Source organism: Macaca nemestrina, chromosome X (assembly GCF_043159975.1).
Source record: "Macaca nemestrina isolate mMacNem1 chromosome X, mMacNem.hap1, whole genome shotgun sequence".
NCBI lineage: Eukaryota > Metazoa > Chordata > Mammalia > Primates > Cercopithecidae > Macaca > Macaca nemestrina.
The window spans coordinates 91,580,154-91,598,223 of NC_092145.1; the positions used below are offsets into that span (position 1 = coordinate 91,580,154).

General features: G+C 34.5%; 1 long non-coding RNA gene across 1 annotated transcript in view; it reads left to right on the forward strand.

Moving 5' to 3' along the window:
- The first annotated feature begins 2,997 nt into the window (after positions 1 to 2,997).
- Positions 2,998 to 18,070, forward strand: part of LOC105476718 (uncharacterized) — a 37,364-nt gene continuing 22,291 nt past the window's right edge. The window contains exon 1 of the long non-coding RNA XR_984188.3: positions 2,998 to 3,442. This is a non-coding gene — a long non-coding RNA (uncharacterized lncRNA). The remainder of the gene's footprint in view (positions 3,443 to 18,070) is intronic.

An 18,070-nucleotide genomic window follows, 5' to 3' on the forward strand; every position in this document is an offset into this window, starting at 1 on the left:
AAGTCCTTGCCCATGCCTATGTCCTGAGTGGTATTGCCTAGGTTTTCTTCTAGGGTTTTTATGGTTTTAGGTCTAACATTTAAGTCTTTAATCCATCTTGAATTAACTTTTGTATAAGGTGTAAGGAAAGGATCCAGTTTCAGCTTTCTACATATGGCTAGCCAGTTTTCTCAACACCATTTATTAAATAGGGAATTCTTTCCCCATTTCTTGTTTTTGTCAGGTTTGTCAAAGATCAGATGGTTGTAGATGTGTGGTATTATTTCTGAGGGCTCTGTTCTGTTCCATTGATCTATATCTCTGTTTTGGTACCACTACTATGCTGTTTTGGTTATTGTAGCCTTGTAGTATAGTTTGAAGTCAGGTATCGTGATGCCTCCAGCTTTGTTCTTTTTCCTTATGGTTGTCTTGGCAATGCAGGCTCTTTTTTGGTTCCATATTATGAACTTTAGTCTTTTCCAATTCTGTGAAGAAAGTCATGGGTAGTTTGATGGGGATGGCATTGAAAGGAAAACATTTTTTAAATGTTCTTATTTAAAGGTAAAATATCTTTATCTAATTCAAAGCTTATTTAAGGGTTATGTATGAAAGAAGATAAAGGAATCACGAAATAAGAGATATAAAAAGAGTTAAGGGTATAAAGAGGTATTTTTGGTTAAAAAAAAAAAGGTTAAAAAATTTTGTATAAGAAAGAATCTTTGTAGTAAATTTTTATCCTAAAATAAAATGATGGCATTGCTCAAGAAAGAGGGACATTTAAGACAAACCAGTCTCAACAAGTTGCGAATGAACTATGTAAGTTGTAATAATGTTATTTAGAAGGAATTTTTAAAGGGGTTGCATAATTCAATTGGCTATGATTAAGAATAAATTATAATAGATTTTCTAGAGATGGGTCTTTGATATTAAAAAATACACTAATACAAAACTGAAAATTAGTTAAAAGAAGATTTTTATTATAAATATTTAACTTACTTTTAATGCAAAATTTTAAAATTTTAAAATTCTGTGATAATTCTCTTTAACATTCGTCAGACCGATATCTCAGAAGTTCAATTCTTTCTCCTTTAGAAAGGCCTTAATAGCTCTCTCCTTCATCTTTTGTTGACTAGTGTATCTTTTATTAATTATCTAAAGTAAGTGAGAAAATTTTTTGAAAGTGGGCAAATAAAATATCTTTTGGGCCTGCCTTTTTATTGTGCATGCCTGTTATATCTCTATCTTTATGTGTCATGTAGAAGTGATATTTCACTAGCAAACTACATGAAAAAGCTCTAATCAAGTAACTTAAAAATGTAAATGCTTATCAAATTGATAAAACCTAGCTGAGATGTCTTTTAATTCACATGACCTTGGTAGTCTTTAGTAAAATAGATTTGTAAATTTAATCTCAAAACTCTCCCCAGTAATTTAATATCTTAAAATTATGTTAAGACTTCAGTATTTTTCCCCACTGGAAATTTGGGTTACTAAAATTTAAAATAGTAGGAGCATAAAATATGCTATTAAAAATTTTATAAAACACAAGGATGTCACTTTTCAAAAAAAAGTAAGGTTTTTTTTGATTAATAACTATTTAAGAGTTGCTTTATAATGAAGGAAATTATACAGATAAAATGAAACGGATAGAAAAACAAGGTAGGGCAACAAAAGCTAACTCTTTCTGTGTTAGTCCTGTGGTTATCAAGAAAAATAGTTGATATGGGGGAAGGGTACAACCAAGTAACTATTAAAAACCAGATGGTGTAATGCAAAGAAATTGTTCCATTTTGTAGACCAGTATCATTCAGTTTCTTTAAAAGTAGTAGATTGTAAAAATAACCACTTTAAGGCTAAAATTATTAATTTTAAATGCTGCTGAATTTAAGAGCTTATTTGGATTAATGCAGGCCCACAGCTCATTACCGAATAATCACTGAGTATCTGCGATCCAATTGCATAGAGGTTTATTCCTGAGAAAACAATCAGCCTAGTGGGTCAGATAATACCATTATAAGGTCTGTTGATTCTGCACAGGGGACTGCCCAACTCTCTCTATAAAATAGCAAGTGAAGTACCCCAGATGAAGCAGTTAATATGTTTCATATGCAAGCTATGCGGGACTAGCTTTATAATAACTGTGATATCCCCCCACCAAATATGTCTATTATCTGGATCATGGTATATTTGGTGGTTAAGGGGGGCCCTTTTACATGGATGCCCCTCTCACAGAATTATAGGTCTGTTTAAGAAGCCTTATCAAATCGGTCTCTCATATGTCTTAAAGATGCAACTCCCTGCTGGGAACCCAAGCCCTTTTCACCAGAAAAATTAAAATGGTCTGGGGTTAAAAAAGGCTTCTGGGGACCAGAACATAAAAACATGCAGATTAATAGAATTATAAAATGTAAGATGTTTAAACAAGCTCTATGTGAGGTAGTTGTAACCCCTTTTACCTAAATGTCTTATGAAAATAGATACTATATCTAACTGGGGAATGTTTTCCTCTTTCTAGTACTATAAAGCTGAAGACATGTAAATCTGCTCATGTAAATCCTCCACTGCATAGTCTTTTGTATGGAGCACTTATGGGGATCATAACAAAAACCATGAGTACTTTTCAATAACAACAACTGAGCTAGAGAATTTCTACTTCGTGGGGCATTTACTGCCTTGCTGTGGAATATTAACTGGAGCTACCACTATACTAATGGAAATAATGTTTCCCAAAAAGTTCCATGATAAAATAAAAATGGTTTACATAAAATCTTGCTATCTAATAAGCAGAGAACCTTTTCCTAAGACTAACTGTAAGAAGCTGCTAAATTCTACATTGCCAAATAGCTCTCATGAGCTGTTCGGTTTGTAAATGACATTTCCAAACAAACATCTTGTCTTAAAAGCTGCTGCTGTGATTAAAAGAGGGTCAAGATTTTTTTTCTTTTAAGTTATTTGGATAAAGTATGTTTTTGTAAGCAAATTTACCTTTCTGAGTTCTCCAAAATTCAGATTGTAATTTTATAACATTATAGTTGTCTGCATTAAATAATAATTAAAAAATAATTATTTTAAGGGAAAAGTATGACATGATAATAGATTTTAGCCATAACTTTTTAAGTGCAGATAAAATTATTATTTCTTGGCTACAGTAATCCTCTAGAAAGTACCAGATTATAATTTTTCTTCATATTTTTAGTTGGTTCCCTAATAGACTAGGGCACCTTTCTATTTCTTTTTTCTGTTCTAACTTACAAATTATTCTGTATCTGTCAAACTATAAATGTTATTTATCTCTCCTTGTTTTACTTCCAAGGAAACCAAAATCATGATATTCTGAAGACCAGAGATATGAATCTCCTTCATTTGGCATCCCACTGGCCCCGATCTGTTTCACTGCTAATGTTCTGCTGCCAAAACTATACAAGCTGCCTCCCCCTCAGGCCCAGAGACTATCACGGAAGAGGTGGGTTCATAAGATTGTAAGGTCCAGTTTTCAGGGATAAAATTAGGTCAAGAACAAGCCCTCCAAATCAAGAATGGGGTACAAAAAATGCATAAACAGTTAGTAAAACAACTTTAGTTGCCTTCTAAATTATAATGTGTCACTTTTGCATACACCCCAACCATAAAAATTTTCTGCTTACTATAAAATTAAAGAAAAATATTTACTAACAGGATAAAATAACTTGAAACAAAGCCTCCTGATTATCATACTCCAAGTATAAGTTGTAAAGATAAAAATATATTTATACATATTTTTAATTATATTTTAAAATAATGCTTATGTTTTGCATAGCTAATTGCTGTAAGTCTGTAACAGAAACCAAGCTCAACACATAAAAGTTAAAAATAAGTCAGTGTTGTAACTTTGCCTTTTGGTTTTATTGTCAGCTTTTTAAACTTAAAATAATAATTTTAAGAAATGATAAATGCCTGTCCACATCCATTCCTATATGGCCTAAAACAATTGGCTATAAGTATTTCGACTCTGAAGGCCCTCAGTCATAGGGAGTCCTTCTGAGGGAAAAATGACACCATAAAATTATATGACTTCTCCTGTGGCAAAACCTTTTCTCTCCCAAATACCAGTATATGGTGCAATACAAAAGTATTGGAAAAAATAGATTTATCTACTGTTAAAAAGTCTATAACAATTTACACAATGAGAGCGAGGTGTTTCTTGCATTTAATGTATACCCTTCTCAGGATGCTGTATCTATGGAGATAAATTGGTTGAAAGAGAAATTAATTTATTAAATTTGAACTTAATGTTGGTCCTACAATTCTCAAATAAGATTTATCTTAAGTTTCAAGTAACCCTTGATAAGGAGGGTAAACACATTGTGAGTCTGATCAAAGAATATAATGATGCATGCAGAGTTTTTTTTTTTTTTTTTTTCTGGTTGGTTGGGTTGTTTACTGCCCTCTGATTCTACTTATAACCTTGGACACCCAAATATTCACTACCTTTATGATGTTTGTTACTATATTAACATTGGACATTTCTTGTAAATGTTATGCCAGATACAGGAGAAGGAAAAGACACAGTTAAAGACCTGGATCATGATAACTCAGAAAATAGATCTGATCTGGGATTTTTTTTAGACTAAACCCTAGGCCCGACTCCATCTCACCCATTAAACAATTGGCTATTACATCAGTCAGACCATGTCCTCCCCACATTGTCCAAATTGTTAATATTTAAAATTATTACTATCAAGTCAGAGAAGTCTAGGAACAAATCTTCCTAGCACCATGGGAACCTGCCAGATGGCCAAATCAGACAACTTTAGGAAGGAGCCTCCCTAGCGCTGTGGGAGTTTTTTAGCCTGCACATGCATTCTATGGAATGCTTTTTGGCCAAGAGGCGCACTGAGGAATAAGTTCTGATTTTTTTTTTACCTTGCCCAAATTCCTATCTAAGGAGTCTGGGGAGTCATGCCCTACAAACCATAAATTCTCATCAGATGGGTTTTATTTAACCCTATATATCATGACTTACTTTCCAGTTGGCCTCTGGCATAACATTCTGAGATAAGGAAGAAAATAAAAATATTTTTCCCCAAAACTTGTTTCTCTAATGGCCCTGAAAATCTCCATCTGTAAAGAATCTCTATTAACATAAATCTTTTTCTTCCAGGCCCTTCCAATCCTGAATAGATTAACTAAAAGTGTAGCACCTTTTAAAGATCTGAATAGGAAACATTTTTCATCTATTGTCTCTAAGGGCAGCCACTATAAGACTTCAAAAGAACTTTGGTCTCTACAATATTTTTTAAAATTTTTTAAAAATTATGCTTTACCTTCTGGGATACATGTGCAGAACACGCAGGTTTGTTACATAGGTATACACGTGGCATTGTGACTTGCTGCACCCATCAAGCCATCATCTACATTAGGTATTTCTCCTAATGCTATCCCTCCCTTAACCCCCATGCCCTGACAGGCCCTGGTGTGTGATGTTCCCCTCCCTGCATCCATGTGTTCTCATTGTTCAACTCCCACTTATGAGTGAGAACACATGGTGTTTGGTTTTCTGCTATTGTGTTAGTTTGCTGAGAATAATGGTTTCCAGCTTCATACATGCTCCTGCAAAGGACATGAACTCATCTTTTCGTATGGCTGCATAGTATTCCGTGGTGTATATGTGCCACGTTTTCTTCATCCAGTCTATCATTGATGGACATTTGGGTTGGTTTCAAGTCTTTGCTCTTGCGAACAGTACTGCAATAAATGTGTGCGTGTGTCTTTATAGTAGAATGATTTATAATACTTTGGGTATATACGCAGTAATTGGATTGCTGGCTCAAATGGTATTTCTAGTTCTAGATCCTTGAGGAATCACCACACTTCCACAGTGGTGGTGGAACTAATTTACACTCCCACCAACAGAGTAAAAGGATTCCTCTTTCTCCACTTCCTCTCCAGCATCTGTTGTTTCCTGACTTTTTAATGATCACCATTCTAACTGGTGTGAGATGGTATCTCATTGTGGTTTTGATTTCCATTTCTCTAATAACCAGTGATGATGAACTGTTTTTAATGTTTGTTGGCTGCATAAATGTCTTCTTTTGAGAAATGTCTGTTCATATACTTCACCCACTTTTTGATGGGATTGCTTGTTTTTTTCTTGTAAATTTGTTTAAGTTCTTTGTAGATTCTGGATATTAGCCATTTGTGAGATGGATAGATTGCAAAACTTTTCTCCCATTCTGTAAGTTGCCTGTTCACTCTGATGATAGTTTCTTTTGCTGTGCAGAAGCTCTTCAGTTTAATTAGACCCCATTTGTCAATTTTAGCTTTTGCTGCCATTGCTTTTTGTGTTTTAGTCATGAAGTCTTTGCCCATGCCTATGTCCTGAGTGGTATTGCCTGGGTTTTCTTCTAGCATTTTTATGGTTTTAGGCCTTACATTTAAGTCTTTAATCCATCTTGAGTTAATTTTTGTGTAATATGTAAGGAAAGGGTCCAGTTTCAGTTTTCTGCATATGACTAGCCAGTTTTCCTAACACCATTTATTAAATAGGGAATCCTTTCCACATTGCTTGTTTTTGTCAGTTTTGTCAAAGATCAGATGGTTGTAGATGTGTGGTGTTATTCATTGTTATTTCTGAGACATCTGTTCTGTTCCATTGGTCTATATATCTGTTTTGGCACCAGTACCATGCTGTTTTGGTTATTGTAGCGTTGTAGTATAGTTTGAAGTCAGGTAGTGTGATGCCTCCATCTTTGTTCTTTCTGTTTAAGATTGACTTGGGTATGTGGCCTCTTTTTTGGTTCCATATGAAATTTAAAGTAGTTTTTCCTAATTATGTGAAGAAAGTCAATTGTAGTTTGATGCGGATAACATTGCAAGTATAAACTACTTTGGGCTATGTGGCCATTTTCACAATATTGATTTTTCCTATCCATGAACATGGAACTTTTTTTCCATTGGTTTTTGTCCACTGTTATTTCCTTGAGCAGTGGTTTGTAGTTCTCCTTGAAGAGGCCCTTCATGTCCCTTGCAACTTATATTCCTAGGTATTATATTATCTTTGTAGCAATTGTGAATGGGAGTTCACTCATGATTTGGCTCTCTGTCTATTATTGCTGTGTATAAGTGCTTGTGATTTTTGTACATTGATTTTGTATCCCAAGAATTTGCTGAAGTTGCTTATTAGCTTAAGGAGTTTTCGGGCTGAGACAATGGGGTTTTCTAAATGTACAATCATTTCATCTGCAAACAGAGACAATTTGACTTCCTCTCTTCCTGTTTGAATATGCTTTATTTCTTTCTCTTGCCTGATTGTCCTGACCAGAACTTCCAATACTATGTTGAATAGGAGTGGTGAGAGAGGGAATCCTTGTCTTGTGTCAGTTTTCCAAGGGAATGCTTCCAGTTTTTGTCCATTCAGTATGTTTTTGGCTGTGGGTTTGTCATAAATAGCTCTTATTATTTTGAGATGCGTTCCATCATACCTAGTTTATTGAGAGTTTTTGGCATGAAGGGGTGTTGAACTTTGTCGAAAGCCTTTTCCACATCTATTGTCTTAATCTGAACATTTTCCTTCATCAATTACATGTCTTTAGACAAACTCAACCAATTGTCAGCCAGAAAGTGTTTAAATTTACCTATATCCTGGAAACCTGCCAGCTTTGAGTTGTCCCACCTTTCTGAACTAAACCAATGTATTTCTTAGATGTATTTGATTGATGTCTCATGCTTATCTAAAATACATGAAACCAAGCTGTACCCCAACCACCTTAGGCACGTGTTCTCAGGACCTCCTGAGGGCTGTATCATGGACCATGGTCACCCATACTTGGCTCAGAATAAATCTCTTCAAATATTTTACAGAGTTTGGCTCTTTTTGTTGACACTCTTAGAATATTAGTTCTTAAATTTCATAACTGAGTATTTAAGTGTACGTATCAATTGGGTGTCTGTAGGCTTCTAATGCGCAGAGAGCTCACTAAAATTTTTTGTGTTATTTTAAAGAGGCAAGAAATCATGATTGGTCAGGTATGCCAAGAATGTTCAGGGAATACCGTATGAGTCTGAAGTGTAGTTACATAGGAGGAATTTCCCACTATGAATTTACCCTTCTTTAATGGAAAGTTGAGTTTATAATAATACTGGTATGTGCATAATGGCAGATGATGTTTTAGTGAATTTGTTGTTACTGTAAAATTTTACAAAACCTTGCCATTTCATTATTAAAATATAGTGTAAATAAAATTTATGGAAAATATAATATGGTAAACCATATTAGACATTTTGTGGAAGAAATTTGCTTATTTTTAGGCAGGAAGGCACTGCTAAAGACTAGGTTCCCATTTATTAATTTTGCATCTCCATAAAACATTAGTGTATTTTTGACAATGCTTAAGTCCCGGCTACACCAAGTAAACTTAAAAGGAAATTAGGTCATTAATTAGTAAGATACATTTACTTGTGAGTAATTTCTTGTAACAACTTTATTGAGATTTACAAACCATGAAATCCACCCATTTAAAGTATACAGTTAATGGTTTTGAATATACTTACAAATATGTACAGCAACCATTACTATTTAATTCCATAATTTTTATCACCTGCTTGGAGTAATTTAAGTAAAAATTTGAAAAGGCCCTTTGAAATGAATAAATTTTTATTGAATTTTTAATGTAACTGATGTATTCTTAAAACATCAAGATCAAATCATAGGTAAGATAAATATGCGAGATAGAATAGCCCCCATAATTGTTGTGGAGGTATCTGTGAATCATAGGAATCACATTTTATAGCGCAGCTAAGACTTGAATACATAAAGGATATCCAAAGTTGCCTATATCCACATGCATAGAAGTGCTGTTTTCTTTTAGATTCACCAATCAACTTTGTAGAATTTTCATGTGAAAAGAGTAATGAACCTTTCTGTGAAGCTTGTATGTTTGGAGTGAACAGAAACACTGCAGTAGGGCCTCTGGGCCTAGGAATTGCATAGTAGAATCTAGAAGGAGGAGTGATTTGTACAAGAATACTCCTGTGAATTGTTTGTTTATTAGTTTTTATGTTTGTGTACTGGAAAAAGTACACTCAAGAGTCTACTGTTTTTGAAGTCGTAATAAAATTATAAAGAGTTAAGAATATTCAAAATTCCAGTGGACAAGGTAAAATAGGCCTAAAATAAGTCAAAACTAAATGAAGTATGCTTTTGTAATTTGCTGGATGCCTCAATTAAATCAGTATGTGTTCATATTTAGAAAATCTTACCAAGAATTTGTTGTATCTATACAATATAAGGGTCTCTTTAAAGTAATATATGGATGTAAAAAATTGTTGTTCCCTAGAGGAAAGCAGGTCTATTAGGGAGGATTTTATCTCAGTTCATTTAGAGAGGCTTCTTTATGGAATTTGATTACATCATCAAATTCCTGGACCTGTGATTCATGCAATATTTAACACAACAGGAAATCTTTTAAGACAAAGTTAGGTTTCCACATCTGCAGAGATAAATTTGAGGGCATGATGTATACTTTATAATTAGAAAAGATCTTCATGGAAATAATTTGTCCAAATTAATGAGAGATACCCTTTGAATAATATGTTTATTATCTTTCTTGAAGGGATAATTTAATAAGACATGTAATTTTAAGGCTCAGAGATCACATCATTGAACAGCTATATGCTCAACCTGGAGAAGTCCCACTTATTGAAGTACGTTTTTCAGGTCCGTTTGTGTTAAGTATATTTACACTGTTGTGCAACAGAGATTTTGGATTTTTTATTTTTTGAAACTGAAACTATACGCTAGGCATGAAGTCCCTGACTCCTTCCCCCAGCTCTTGATAACCACCTTCCTATTCTCTGTTTTTATAATTTTGACCACATTAGATACTTCATATAGGTTGAATTACAGAATATTCGTTCTTTTGTTACTGGTTTATTTTGCTTAACATAATGTCCTCAAGGCTCACCCATGTTGTAGCATGTAACAATATTTTCCCTTTTTTTTGAAGACTGTTGTTTATATACTTTCTCTTTATCATTTTATCTGTTGATGGATATTTAGGTTATTTATACCTCTTGGCTACTGAGAACAGTGCTGCAGTGAACATGGACATGCAACTATCTCTTTGAGATCCCGCTTTGGGTTCTTTCGGATATATACTCAGGAGTGGGATTGCCAGATCACATGGAAATTATATTTATAAATTTTTTAGGAACCTCCATAATGTTTTACATAATGGCTGCCTGATTTTATATACCTACCAACAGTGCAAAAAGATTTCAGTTTCTCCATATCCGTTCCAACATTTGTTATTGTATGTAATTTTAATAGTGGCCATCTTAAGGGGTATGGGGTGATATATCATTGTGGTTTTGATATGCATTCATGTTATGCTAGTGATGTTGGGCATCATTTCATATGTTTGTTGACTATTTGTGTACCTATTTGTCTATTCATGTTGTTTTACCTATATCTTAATTGGGTAATTTATTTTGGTCGTTGGTGGTGAATTGAAGTTCTTTATATATTCTAAATCTTAACTCCTTATCAGATATATAATATGCAAATATTTTCTTCCATGTTGTCTTTTTCACTCAGTTGTTTTTTTTCTTTGACGTGTGTGAGTTTTTAAGTTTGATATAGTTTCATTTGTCTATTTTAACTTTTGTTGCCTATGCTTCTGGTGTCATCTTTATTAAATAATTGCCAAATGTAATGCCTTGAGAGTTATCCCTATGTTTTCTTCTATGACTTTATATTATCAGGCCTTGCATTTAGATCTTTAATTCTTTTTCAGTTAATTTTTCTGTATGGTGTGATTTATGGGTCCACATTTATTCTTTTGTGTGTGGATATCCAGTTTTCTCAACACCATTTATTGAAGAGTCTGTACCTTTCTCGTTGTGTAGTTTGGTACCATTCTCAAAAATAATTTGGTTATGTATGCAAGGTTCATTTCTTGGCTCTCTATTCTGTATTACTGGTCAATATCTCTAACTTTGTAAACATTCTTTATCTTGATTACTTTTTTGTAGTCTTTTGAAATCAGGAAGTGTGAGTTCTCCCATTTTATTTATTTTTTTTACAAGACTGTTCAGACTGTTTGGATTTCTTGACATTCCTTATAAATTTTAGGATTTTTTCTTGTATTTTTGTAAAATAATAAAAAATTGAGATTTTGGTAGTGATTCAATTGAGTCTGTAGATTACATATTGTGGACATTTTCACAATATTAAGTGGTCCAATACATAAGCACAGGTTGTTTTTCAATATTTTTGTTTCTTATTTGAGTCTTTTAGTAATGTTTTGGTTTTTTCGCCATACATCATTTACCTCCTTGTTTATTTCCAAGTATTTTATCCTTTTGACGTTATAGCAAGTAGAATTGTTTTCTTTATTTTCTTTTCTCATTGGTAATTTATAGTGCATAGAAACAACTGATTTTTGTATGCTTGTGTTGGATATTGAAATTTTGTTGAAATCATGTATCAGTTTCAACAGTTTTTTTGTATGCATGTAATCTTTAGTGTTTTCTGCCATACAATTCTGTCAATTTGGATGTCTTTCGTTACTTTTTATTATGTGATATTTCTGTCTAAGACTTCCAGTGCTATGTTGAATAGTAGTGGAAAGAATGGGCCTCCTTGCCTTCTTCTGGATATTAGAGAGAACTATTTCCATCTTTCACCATTAAGTATAATGTTATCTGTTGGTTTTTTATATATGGCTTTTATTACTATAAAGTATTTTTCTTTTATTTCCAGTTGTTGAGTGCTTTATATTATAAAAAAAAAAAAAGGTATGTTGAATTTTCATTAAAAGAGGCCAGGACACAATTTTTGTTCTTTATTTTGTTAATATAGTGTATTATATTGATTGATTTTTTGTTTTGAACCATTTTTGCATTCCAGATATAAATCCCATTTTATCAGTATGTATAATACTTTTAATTTGCTATTGCATTTGATTTGCTATTTTCCTGAGTATTTTTTGCATCAGTAATCATCACGAATAATGTTCTGTGGTTTTATTTTCTTCTTGTTTCTGGTTCTGGTATTAGAATAGTACTGGCCTCATAAAATGAGTTTGAAAGTGTTCCCTCTTTTTCTATTTTCTAGAAAAATTTGAAAATTCGTGCTAATTTTTGAACATTTTGTAGAATTCATCACTGAAGACAACTGATTGTGGGCTTGTTTTGGTATGGGAAGTTTTTGATTATTGCTTGACTCTCCTTACTAGTTATAGTCCTGTTCAGAATTTTTTCATTTCTTTATGATTCATATACAATAGGTTATATGTTTGTAAGTTTATCTTTTTTCTATATTATTCAATTTGTTAGTTATAATTTTTACTATATAATTTTTATACTCCTTTTTATCTCTGTCAGATCAGTTGTTATATCCCCTCTTTCATTTCTAAATTCAGTTATTTGAGTCTTCTCCTTTTTGTCGTATTCTAACTAAAGATTTGTCAATTTTATTGATCTATTCAAAAAACTGTCTTTTGGTTTTATTTTTTCTATTGTTTTTCTGATTTCTAATTTATCTCTTCTCTATCTTTATTAATTATTCTTCTTTTGCTAATATTGGGTTCAGTTTGTTTTCCTCTTCTAGTTCTTTAAGGGCTTATGCATGTTTCCTAATTGAAACAATATGCATGTTCCTGCTTAGGAAATCCCTCTAGTGTCTGTCTGCGATATTGCAGCCTCTACGTGTAGCAGTAAGCTATAGAACTGAAGCCCTACCTAGTGTCTGTCTGTGGTATTGCTGACTCTAGTTGTAGAATTAGTCATGTTTTGTTTTCAGTGGCCTGCAATTTGGCCACGTACTCCTGTCATCACTTAGATGCAGGCAAGTTAGAAAATAGTTGCTTGGACAGCACCATGAGAAGACAGAATGTTAGCTGAGGATTCCACTCCTTTCCATTTCAAAGGAGAAGTTAGAAATTAGGGACTTCCTCCCAACCACATTGTACTGTGCTGGGGAAGGGGGCGCTCTGTTGAGTAAATGCTATATATATAATTTTTTTTCCTGGCTTCAGCTCACCATGGTGCAGGAACCTTTTAACTGGTTTGTGGATTTGTCACTAAGGCTACTGACTCATATGTTTTAGTTCCTGTTTTCTTGAGTGAAGAAGCATCTGGGGCTTTCATATTCTGCCATCCTGCTGAAGTTACTGCTTGCATCATGCAGTGTTTCAGAATGACCAATCTGACTGAAAGTTGTTATAGAGATCTTAAAAAATATTATTTATTTTTGAATAAACAAAAATTTTTTATGAGCCCACTAAATCTAAATTTGCATGTAAAGCATCCAATGGCCATGAAGTGTTGATAATCTGGATAGATTCCTTATGGTTTCTATGGGTCTACTAACCAGAGAAGGCCAATTACAGATACCAGGTAAATAATTAAACATGTGCTTCAAAGCCATGTAAGTATAACACGTCCAGGGAAATGTCATGAAATCTCAAGCACTTTTAAATTGAATTACTTCCCCTTTGTAATTTTATTATCTTGCTTTATCCTGAAGATTCCATTAAGTGGCTGCTGGGTATATGCAGCAAAGTAATATTTTCATGATTTCACTGTTTCCATTTGGGGGCTATTTGATGGTAAGGTGAATTAAATCCACCTAATTTATATTTTAAGGCATTAGTAGAAGGCAAACTCATTAGGAATGGATGTGTGTATGTTCTGAAAAATGCAGATGAGCCTTTATTAATCTTCATTTGCAGAAATGTGACAATCATTTATCTGAAATTCCCAATTTTTTCAGTTGGCACTGATAACTTTAAGGCTCAGATGAAGAATTCATGGAAATGAGTCATCAAAATCATGAAATATTTTTGGTTTGTTTGTTGGAAGGCTCATGTCAATGAGAGTGAGGTATATTTGATGTATACATTTCTTATCAAAGGTCACATAAATGGAACATGAACAATGGCCCCAGCATTGAAATGAGAGACCTAGAAGTAATATTAGTCACATTGGGAAGGTAACTGCTTGTAAAGAGAGGAACAAATCATTAGGCAGGATGCTCTAAGGTAGCAAAGGACTCCACATAGTGTTACAGAATATCCTATAACATTACAAGGATAAATGAAAAGGGCTATTAGGACTAAAATTAAAATCAATTCCAGGGCTTACTAGTAAATATTAGCCAATTTTGGTCCTCCAAAATTCTGGTTTTGAGATAATATTCACACACTTAAATTGTCAAATTAGCAGTATCAGTGATATACATCTCAAAGAGTTATTTCGAGAATTAAATAAGATAATACGTAGGAAATATGCAACAGAGTCGCTACCTAAAGGTGGGGTATATGGCAGCATGGGAAATTGCTAATACACATGTAAACATTCCAATATATAAAATACCTTTTTGAATCATGGCAATGATAACAGTGTAGTATAATGAGCCAAAGATGACCTATGCATATTGGACCCTAGGTTGTTTAATTCTTTTCTCCTGTGTGTGTGTGTTTTTAATTTTCATTTTTCTTTGTTTCTTCTAAAAAAAGAACAGGATACATGTGCGGAATGTGCAGGTTTGTTACATAGGTATACATGTGCCGTAGTGGTTTGCTGTACCCAGTGACCCATCCTCTAAGTTCTCTCCCCTTGTCCCCCAATCCTGCATAGTATTGCATAGTGTATATGTACCACATTCTCTTTATCCAGTCTCTCATTGATGGGTATTTGGGTTGGTTTCATGTCTTTGCTGTTGTAAATAGTGCTGCAATAAACATGTGTTTGCATGTGTCTTTATAGTAGAATGATTCATATTCCTTTGGGTATATAACCTGTAATGCGATTGCTAGGTCAAATGGTATTTCTAGTTCTAGATCCTTGAGGAATTGCCCTACTGTTTTCCACAATGGTTGAATTAATTTACCTTCCCACCAACAGTGTAAAAGCGTTCCTATTTCTCCACAGCCTCTCCAGCTTCTATTGTTTCTTGACTTTTTTATAATCGCCATTCTGACTGGCGTGACATAGTATCTCATTGTGGTTTTGATTTGCATTTCTCTGATGATCAGTGATGTTGAGCTTTTTAAAATATATTTGTTGGCCACGTTAATGTCTACTCTTGAGAAGTGTCTGTTCATATCCTCTGCCCACTTTTTGATGGGGCTGTTCTTTTCTCGTATGTTTGTTTAAGTTGCTGTTTACTTCTTCACTGCAATATGATAACTGTTAGTTCATAAACCTGCTGGTGCCAAATGAAATTTTGCACATCAAAATTGCTTTTTTTCCTTTTGAACATCTAATCTGGAGACTTCTTTCTATAATACTGAGTGACATCGCCTAAACATATAAGCCCCTCTCTGATACATCCCAACTCTCTCAGAGAGTTCCTTTGTCTTTTCCCTTTCTGTATGGTGGGCCCCTGGCCATATGCTTCAGGTCAGTTTCAGGCTGTGAAAGTTTTATCCTCTCATGTGAAAGCACTGCCTAATAAAGCTTCTTGAGTGTTACTGCCTCTCATCATCATGGTTTTTTCCTTGATTAACCCCAAATCCCTGGACTCAAACAGGTGATGACCAAGATGGGATTTTGGGGATTAGAATATGGGCATGAAGACTGCCTAGCCAGTGAGACCATCCATTGACATAATGATCCTGGATAGCTTTAAGTGGCTGGGTCTTAAAATGTAAAACACCTCTGCTTTAGTTTGAGATGGCATTGCTTCATGCTGTAATATACTCTATATTTTTCGTGATTTTCTCCTGTGTCTCATTAGCCTGACTGAGGAAGCACCAAAATGTCTTTGAACCCACATCATGAAAACTGAATTTTTGTGTTACAGGTGTTAAGATACCCAGGGAAGGAGGCCAAGCCATTTACCAGGACCCCTCACTAGGCAGGCTCTGAATATTGTAATACCTGTGGGCCTTAATAAGAAAGAGAAGAAATGCAGGAGTCTAGAGAAAGAATGGATTTTCCTTGATCCCACAATAGAGATTCCTGCAGTGGGACTGGTGATTTGGGGAATTCTGAAATGAGAAGGCATCTTCATCCTTAAGGACTACTATGGCAGGTTAAGGAGCCAGTGAAGCTGAGATGCAGGACTAGGCCAGTCAGCTAAGTGCAGTTAGGGCAGGCAGTTTTGTAAATATCATGCCTCTGCTATTGTCCCATCTGATCTGCTGCTAAAAGTGATGTAAATTCTAGTCTCTCCCCAGCAGGATATGGACACCCCAAACCTTTGGACTGAGCCAGCTAAATCATTACTTAAAATTTTGAGTAAAGACATGGAAATGTATATTCTTGCTTCTCTAAAGACTCCAAAGGAGGTGGCTACTCATGAAAAATATGTTGCAAACCATGAGACATATGTTGGGCCCCATCTTTGACGATTTCTCACCAGGGTGCCACTCAGAAGGGATTTAAAAGCTCAAACTCCCCAGGGGAAATAAGATAAGCTGAGCTGGCAAGGAAAATCATGGGAAGACAACCAGCACCCTTTTTTAAGAAGTAGAACTGTGTCACCATAATAGGAACTGGGATAATGTACCCCTTACATTGCCAGTAACCACATGCAAAGTAATAAAAGAGAAAGGGCAAAAGGAAAAGACCAAAAAGGAGGAACTAGTTCTCACTTGGAGGAAGAGACTTGCTCCAGCTATTGTCCTAAGGCCCAGTATCTTCTTAAGTATTTAACCGACAAACCACTCATGGTTTAAAGTGTAAACCCAAAATATCTGAGACAGGTCTCAACCAATTTAGAGAGTTTATTTTGCCAAAGTTAAGGACATGCCCATGAAACAGCCTCAAGAGACCCTAATGACTTGTGCCCAAGGTTGTCTGGGCACGGCTTGGTTTCGCACATTTTAGAGAGAAAGAAGACATCAATCTGTATTTGTAAGATGTACACTGGTTCTGTCCAGAAAGGCAGGAAAACTGGAGGAGGGGGAGTTGACTTCCAGGTCATAGATAAATAAGAAACAAAAGGTTGCATTCCTTTGAGTCTCTGATTAGCCTTTTACCGAATACACAGTTTACATGCCAGAGGAGGGTATAAGATTAATCACTTATCCCTTAGTCTGACCTTAGTAAAACAATAGGGTAGAGGAAGCAATCAGACATGCATTTGTCTCCTGTGAGCCTAAGAGGGATGACTTTGAGTTCTGTCTGTCTTTTGTCCACAAAGAATTTCCTTGTGGGCAAATAATAAGGGAGATATGTAGCCCCTTTTTTTTTTTTTTTTAAATCTTTGTAGTTATCTTGTTTAGGAATAAAATGGGAGGCAGATTTGCCTGACATAGTCCCCAGCTTTATGTTTGTATTGGCTTAGTGATTTGTGTTGGGGGGGTCCCAAGATTTATTTTCCTTTGATATCTCCCCCGTTTTCTTTTAAAAATCTTTTGGAGAAAACATTTTAGAAGAAAATGAGCTTTTTGGTCCAGGTTTTCCTCATAACTAGGATGGTTTGTTCCTAGACAGGTAGGTCTCATGTTACTAGGAAAGGTCATTTTTAGTAGGTTGTGAATTCTTACATTCTACAAAGAAAAAACAGGAGAAAGAAGGGAGAAAAGCAACAACAACAAAAATATGAAAAGTAATCCTGAAAAATCAATATAGGCCATCTTACTCTGAAGTTCATACATCAGTAGGCAGGTTTGCAAGTGGTTTATATATGTAAATAGTTTGTTGTAATTTCATTTTCTTCTGAAGTTTAACTTTTCTAGCTTCAGTTTGCAGGGCTTAAAGAAAGCACAGGTTAATTTTTGGTTATTTCAAATCAGGGAAAGTTGGAAGGGGGAAGGAAAGAAAAGAAAATTTAAATATTATTTTGAAGACTTATAGCCAGGAAAAATTTTAGAATTCAGTCCAAGCTGTAGAAAATAATAAAAATTCAAAAACATTAGGCAAGATTAGAATCTAACCACAGGTGTACTATAGTGCAAAAGAAAAACAAATCATGGGACCCCCAAATCACTGAGCTAAAGAGAAAGTCAAGCTGGAAACTGCTTAGGACAAACCTGCCTCCCATTCTATTCAGTCATCCTGCTTACTGAGATAAATGCATATGTGATTGCCTCTGTTGGAAAAGTTTATGAGAAACTCAAAAGAATTCAACCTTTGTCTCTTATCTACCTATGACCTGGAA